The 6,693-nt window shown below is 40.2% G+C and overlaps 1 long non-coding RNA gene across 1 annotated transcript in view; it reads right to left on the bottom strand.

The window, feature by feature from the left end:
- LOC125505577 overlaps window positions 1–4,120 on the bottom strand; it is a 16,864-nt gene extending 12,744 nt beyond the window's left edge. The window contains exons 1-2 of the long non-coding RNA XR_007282248.1: window positions 4,109–4,120; window positions 753–756 (exon numbers count right to left, since the gene is read on the bottom strand). This is a non-coding gene — a long non-coding RNA (uncharacterized LOC125505577). The remainder of the gene's footprint in view (window positions 1–752; window positions 757–4,108) is intronic.
- Between the last annotated feature and the right edge of the window lie 2,573 nt (window positions 4,121–6,693).

Below are 6,693 nucleotides of genomic sequence, written 5' to 3'. Positions count from 1 at the left end.
CAAATAAATGCATATAATTGCATATTTGGAATAAAAATTATGCATATATATGCGCATATTTTGATTGAATTTAACTGCATATATTCCGCGCTTTAATGATGAGAATCGGAAAAGTAATGAAAATCTATCATCTGGGTATTACTAATTATTATCTATTTTATATTAAATAGTTATGTATATTAAATGATTTATGTACAGGGTTATTGATTGAACTTTGGCCACCCCGTTTTTGCATCTAATTTGAAATTTAGAGACAAATGTTAAATACAAAAGTTGTAGATACTGGACCGTTGTAGATACTGTCAAACTCTTTCTTCAGCTTCTAACTTTTATTCAACTCGGTATCACTTTAAATACGGAACATGAACAAGCTAACTTCAAAATTACCGTCAAATTCACAAACAATAACAATAACAGACGGAAAACTCGCTCTTCTGACTCGCGGGGTTCCTCTTCTGAACTCGGTCGCTCCTGTCACTTCACTCCCCCCTTGTGGTTCTCCTCGCCGCTTATATAGATTCCTTCAGGTAACCCAGATGCTTCTCGAAATCTCCAGAACAGGTGCGAAACGTCCCGCATGTCAGTGTCATATTTGACAGTAAATGGGGCTCCCATTTACTGAAATACCATGAATTTTGATCCTCCCATTCCAAACGTGAGTACCCCATGCTATTTCCGTGACAATACTAACTTCTAGTTTATTTTAAGATGATACCAATTGATACAGGGTGACTTAAATTCAAGTGGCAGACCAAACTACGTTTTTTTAAATGGAATGTCGTACTTTTTATTGCATATTCGAACTATTCGCACAATTCTAGGCCTACTCGATATAAATGTTCTATAATGATTTTTAACTGTTTTTGAGTTAATAATCAATATTGATTGGCCACCCCGTTTTTGCACCTAATTTGAGATTTGGAGCAAAAATCAAGTGACGGTCCAAATTTACACTAGTATCATATTTTCGATGCCTAGGCTCTTTTGAAGGGTCAGCTGATATGTTTTTGACACCAAGAAAAAAACTATATTTAACTAATATTTATGAAATCTATATTCAATCGAATTATAATAAAAGACGTGCCAAAGCGGAGTATACAGAAATATTTGGTTGACAGATAGTTATCCCAAGTATAAATTCATTTTCATTTACATGTAAACAAGATAGACAGAATGTGTAATTTGGAAGCAAGCTGCGTGACAATCAGACAGATGAAAATTATGCCGATGATATGAACTAAATGTTCTTCTATATTCTTTCTCTATGCTTACATTCTTCTATTTTCTAATTAAGTCAAATTTTCAAATGCTCAACGTGACATCCGTTCATTTCGATTCACTTTCGATATATCGTTTTCTGCCTTTCAATAGCAGCTAATATGGATCCTTGATTTACCGTATTTAAGCGTTCAACTTCCTCCATAATAATTGCCTTAATTCTGTGTCAATGGTTAAATTAATTTCTCCGGAAAACTTTCCTTTTAAATGACCCCACAAAAAGCTATTCATTATAGTTAGATCAGGGCTATTTGGCGGCCAATGGATAGTGCTAAATCTGCCCATCCATTCGGGAAATTGTTAGGTAATTCCTCGTTAAACAGTTTTTTTTTTGGATTGTTCAAACCCCCGACAGCAGTGGACATAAGAACCAAGATACAAAAACTATTTCCGACTTGCCCGGTCATACAGTGGCAACTCCACAGTATAGACAAGGGCAAGATTCCAACTTTTAGTCTGGAGGAACTGAACAGTTCTGCTTCGGAAATGAAGAAAAAGAAAGCTCCTGGACCGGACAGTGTACCCCCAGAGGTTGTCATGGAAAGCGTCAACGCGCAAGGGGAGCTAATACTGAGAGTGTTCAGCTTGGTTGAGGGCAACTTCCCAAAAGTCTGGAAGGAGGCCAGACTAGTACTCGTCGAAAAACCAGGCAAGGATGATAGAGCCGAAAGATCCTTCAGACCCCTGTACCTAATCAACACAATGGGGAAACTCTTCGAGAAGCTGCTGAAAAGGAGACTCGAAGAGATAATAGGCACACGGCTTATTATCCAAGACACTCAGGAAAGGAAGAAGCACGCTGCACGCGATCAGCCGAGTACAGGAATTAGTCAGGGAGACCGAACGCAAAGCCTACCAACATCGGGACTTTGCTCTCCTAATCATGGTAGACGTACGGAACGCGTTCAACTCCGCTCAGTGGAACAAGATAAGGGAGGCTATGGAACAAAGAGGAATTGACCGGTACCTCATAAACATCCTATGCTCATACTTCGAAGACCGCAATATTATTGACCCTGAAGGATCCGCCTTTCACATGACGTGTGGAATCCCGCAAGAATCCACGCTAGGCCCCACACTCTGCAATATCTTCTATGACGATATCCTGAGGGAGAAGCTGGAGGACGGGGTGTCAATAACCGGCTACGCAGACGATATAGCCCTAATGGTTAAGGCAAGGGATCTGGAGGGACTTCAAGACAAGGCGTTACAACATGGGCTTAATAAGCCATAAGCTCAACGAAATGGGAATTAGGATCGCTCCCGAGAAAACCCAGATCGTACTTGTAGCTGACAGAAGAAAAATTAGAACTGCGGAAGTGAGCATAGGAGGCGAGACAATAGTGACCCAAGAGGCCGCGGAATACCTGGGCGTTTACATGGACAGGAACATGCGGATGACTGCCCATGTTCAAAAAACTGTAAACAAGGCCCACGGTATAATTAACGCAATGATGAGCCTCACACCAAAATGAGGCGGACCTGGAGCGGCGAAGAAAAGGCTACTGGCCAGCACGGTGCAGTCGGTGGTGCTGTACGGAGCAAAGGCCTGGCAGAAAACATTGCGGTACAAAGGGTACAGAACTCTACTAGACAKAATTAACAGAAGGCTGGCTATCTGCAWTACGGCAGCATACCGGACCATAAATAYACAGGTGGCGCAAGTGCTGGCCGGGCTGCCTCCACTGGACCTGATGKTGGAAGAGCGGATCAGTATCCAGGAGGACGGCAAGGCTTCCAGAAAGCAACACAGGACCACCCTAACCCAGAAATGGGCCGACAGATGGGGCGACTACGAAGGATGGGCAAAGGTGTTCATCAAAGACCTRAACGTATGGCTGCAGGAGGAAAGGTWCAAGSACGCGAATWACWWCGTTACACAAACAATAAGCGGACACGGAGCCTTCGGCAGCTATCTAAAAATGATCAGGAAGCAAGAATCGKATCAATGCTGGTTCTGCGAAGATTCGGACACACCAGAGCGCACCATATTGGTATGTCGCCAATTCGAAGGCATTAGAGCGGAAGCAGCAGATAGATGCGGCAAACTCATCACCAAGGATGCAATGGAGACCATCCTAGCAACCAAAGACGGATGGGGCATCATACGTCCAATGATCCAGGTCATAATGGAGACTAAATGCGACCTGGAAAGGAAAATGCAATCTCCACGGCAATAGGCAGGACACCCGACGTTCGGCAGGCAACCCTCTACCCTGAAGTAATGTTAACACGGTTCCGGGAGGAGAAGGGGGTTAGAAGGAGGAAAGAGTTTTAGCCGGTCGATGTTTCCTGGAACGGCACGTCATCCCGGCACACCCCCAGGCGCAACATCAGCCTGGGGCAGTCTGTCCAACAAATTTATCAAACCTAGTTAAAAAAAAAAGAAATAAAGACGTTAGTATCTACAACTTTTCTATTTAACATTTTTCTCTAAATTTCAAATTAGATGCAAAAACGGGGTGGCCAATGTTCAATCAATAACCCTCTACATGAAGAGGTTAAGGAAGTGGTAATGTTAAGAAAGTGCTACTATAGTACTGTCAACTACGCGAAAAAAAAACAAAGAGCTGAACCATCATGGCGACCGTTGTTTTGTTTTGGAAATTGGTGAATTTCAGTCAAGAAAGTTCAGAAAAGTCCTGGAAAACGGTACTAGGTCGAAAAATGTATAGGAAAAATGTTGTTTATTACGAGATTTTTTATAAGGTGAGGGAGCATAGTCTTAATCGGCAAAGCGACAATAGAAGTACCAGATTGTATTGTAAAGTATTATCATACTTATGATGAGAATGAGAAAAGTAGTGAAAATATATTATCTGGGTATTACTAATATCTATTTTATATTAAAAGGTTAAGTATAATAAATAATTTGTTTACATGAAAAGGTTAAGGAAGTGAGCATGTTTAGAAGGCGGTAATACAGTACTGGCAACTCGCGACAAATTTGGACTGGTACGTCGGCGCAAAGAGCTGAACCATCATGGTGATCGTTGTTTTATTTTGGAAATTGGTCGATTTCAGAGGGTGAAAAGTGGTGGAAAACGGCATTCGGTCGACAAATGTATAGGAATGCTCTTGTTTGTTACGAGATGTCCTATAAAGTGAGTATTGTCTTATTCGGCAAAGCGGTATCATATCGCGAAGTAAAGAATTACCAAAGGGGATGAGTCCCTCCGAGTTTTTGGTTTTTTCTTTTTTTACCTTAAAGAACCCTTCAAGTTAACCACTTTTAGCGAAAAAAAATCCTGGATGGTCCATAAATAAAGCGAAAAAAACACCTACATTCTTTTGAAATTCGCTTTTCCAAAACCACCTATTTATGCACACAAATGAGATTGTCCGACTATATTTGCTGCCAAATAGAGTTTTACGTATCAACAATTCATCTCCACATGTAAAATTGTCGCTAAGATCCATAGTAATTGTGTTTTTCGCAAAAGTTTCGGCATCTTTTCTCACCTCACGGATTGCGGTTATTTAGCGCGTCGATAGTCAGATGGCGGATTATTTACTTTTTTYGGAGAATTCAGTACAATGCGGTGTTGCCCCATAATTTTGGGACTTTTTCTTTTCGGTTAAGTTTGTTTATGTTTGCATGGTTAAACTTATTTTTTCCATGAAGCTAAAAAATATATTCAAGAAGTAAAAGTTAGTAACCTGAAAAGATCTAAATGTAAACCGACCCAAATTGAATGAATCTACATGCTAGGTATCAAGGAAACAAATTTCATGGACCAAATCGTTTTGCGGAGTTTGGCAACGCTGCTCCAAAATTAGCTTGAAAATTGTGATTTTCTTCAAACTTTGTGAGTATTTTTTGGGCTTGATTTATGGACTATCCAGGACTTTTTTCCTGGATGATGGGAATCACTAAATCAATTAGAAAACTTATGCGTGGTAGTTCACTTTGGGAATAAACGAATTGCAATCCTCAGGTGATCGTGTCGTTTGAGCCACAAAAACACTCACGAAGTTTGAGGAAAATCACCATTTCGAGGTGACTGCGCTTTAGGTTAGTAAAAATTGTTTCTTTGGATACATCGTATGCAGGTAGATTCATTCAATTCTGGTCAGTTTAGATTATTTAGGTCTTTACAGGTTTCATTAAAAAAATCACTATAATCATGCTAAGGTCCGTATTTATAAACGAAACGATAAACGACGTCAAACCTGAGTTGAGTCTACATTACGAGACTTGGCTTCGATTGCGATTTATAAACCATTCTCATGCTCAAGCCAGTGCTCGCAGCTTTGCTTGCTCAAATATCGGTCGACGATGGCTTGAGTATTGCTTCAGCCCAGCCATTGGTCGAGCTTTTTCGTTGAACTGTCAAACGGTTTTAAGGTTATATTACTGTTTGCATGTTTTTGCATTTTAATTTTTCGATTTTCCTATTGTATACAACATAAGAATGGACGAGATTTTTGAATATTTGGACGWAATAGAGGAGGAAATTAACGAAGACCAACGTGTTAGTACCATATATGGTAAAGGTCTGGAACGCGATCTGTTTTGMGCTGACTACGCGCAGTCGCTGCCTTCGCATGGCCGAAAAATTGAGCCGCGTTGCCAAACTGCCATCAAAGTAGAAAATCTGAATCAAAACCAAAAGTTAATTCAAAGTTGATACTTGCCAGAAGTTCTTCTATAGAGAAAATAGTGTCCGKGAAGTAAAGCAATACTTCAAAACACGGAAACCCAAAAATTATTTATTCGGGAAGGCACGGCGCAAAGAAGATATTTGGGCAAATTTGGCTGTCTTTGGGAAACTGAACGCATGGGGAACGACCGCGTGGTTAAGGAAGTGGCAATGATAGTACTGGCAACTGCGCGAAAAAATTGTTAAAAGTAGTAGAAATCGGCATTTTCTCGAAAAATCTATAGGAAAAATGTTGCTCGTTTWGAGATTTGCTATAAGGTGAGCATAGCCTTAATCAGCAAAGCGGTTCTTAATCAGCAAAGGAAAACAGATCGTGTCCCAGATATTTACCATATACCGGRTGTAACATTTAACTTGAGACATCGCAATATCKTGAATAATAAGCACTCTATGAGAAAAWATGTTTAGTATCACAGTTGTATTATTCCGCGGGAAATATACAATGATGACAAAATTAGTGTTCCTCTGCCCCTGATGGTGGGTAGAAGGGGGATYACTWTGATTTTTGCCACTTTACTCCCCTTCGCATTAAATATTTTAAGGGTGACATATACCCGTTCTGGGGCGTTCTAACAAGGAGGCTAAATATATTAATTTAAAGTGTCCCCCTTACAAATAAAATTGACGGGTCTTTTTGAGTTTCATATTTTCAACTACAAGAAAGATATTATGGGTTGGAAATTTTCAAATAGACACCCTGTATATACGGGATGGCAAAAATATTTTTGCGTTCTTCTCGGATGTGGAATTT

The sequence above is a fragment of the Dendroctonus ponderosae genome, unplaced genomic scaffold (assembly GCF_020466585.1).
Source record: "Dendroctonus ponderosae isolate FM_Combo_2020 unplaced genomic scaffold, Dpon_F_20191213v2 Dpon_F_20191213_9, whole genome shotgun sequence".
NCBI lineage: Eukaryota > Metazoa > Arthropoda > Insecta > Coleoptera > Curculionidae > Dendroctonus > Dendroctonus ponderosae.
The sequence above is the reverse complement of the archived record's forward strand: the minus strand, read 5'-3'. Positions and strand labels throughout refer to the sequence as shown.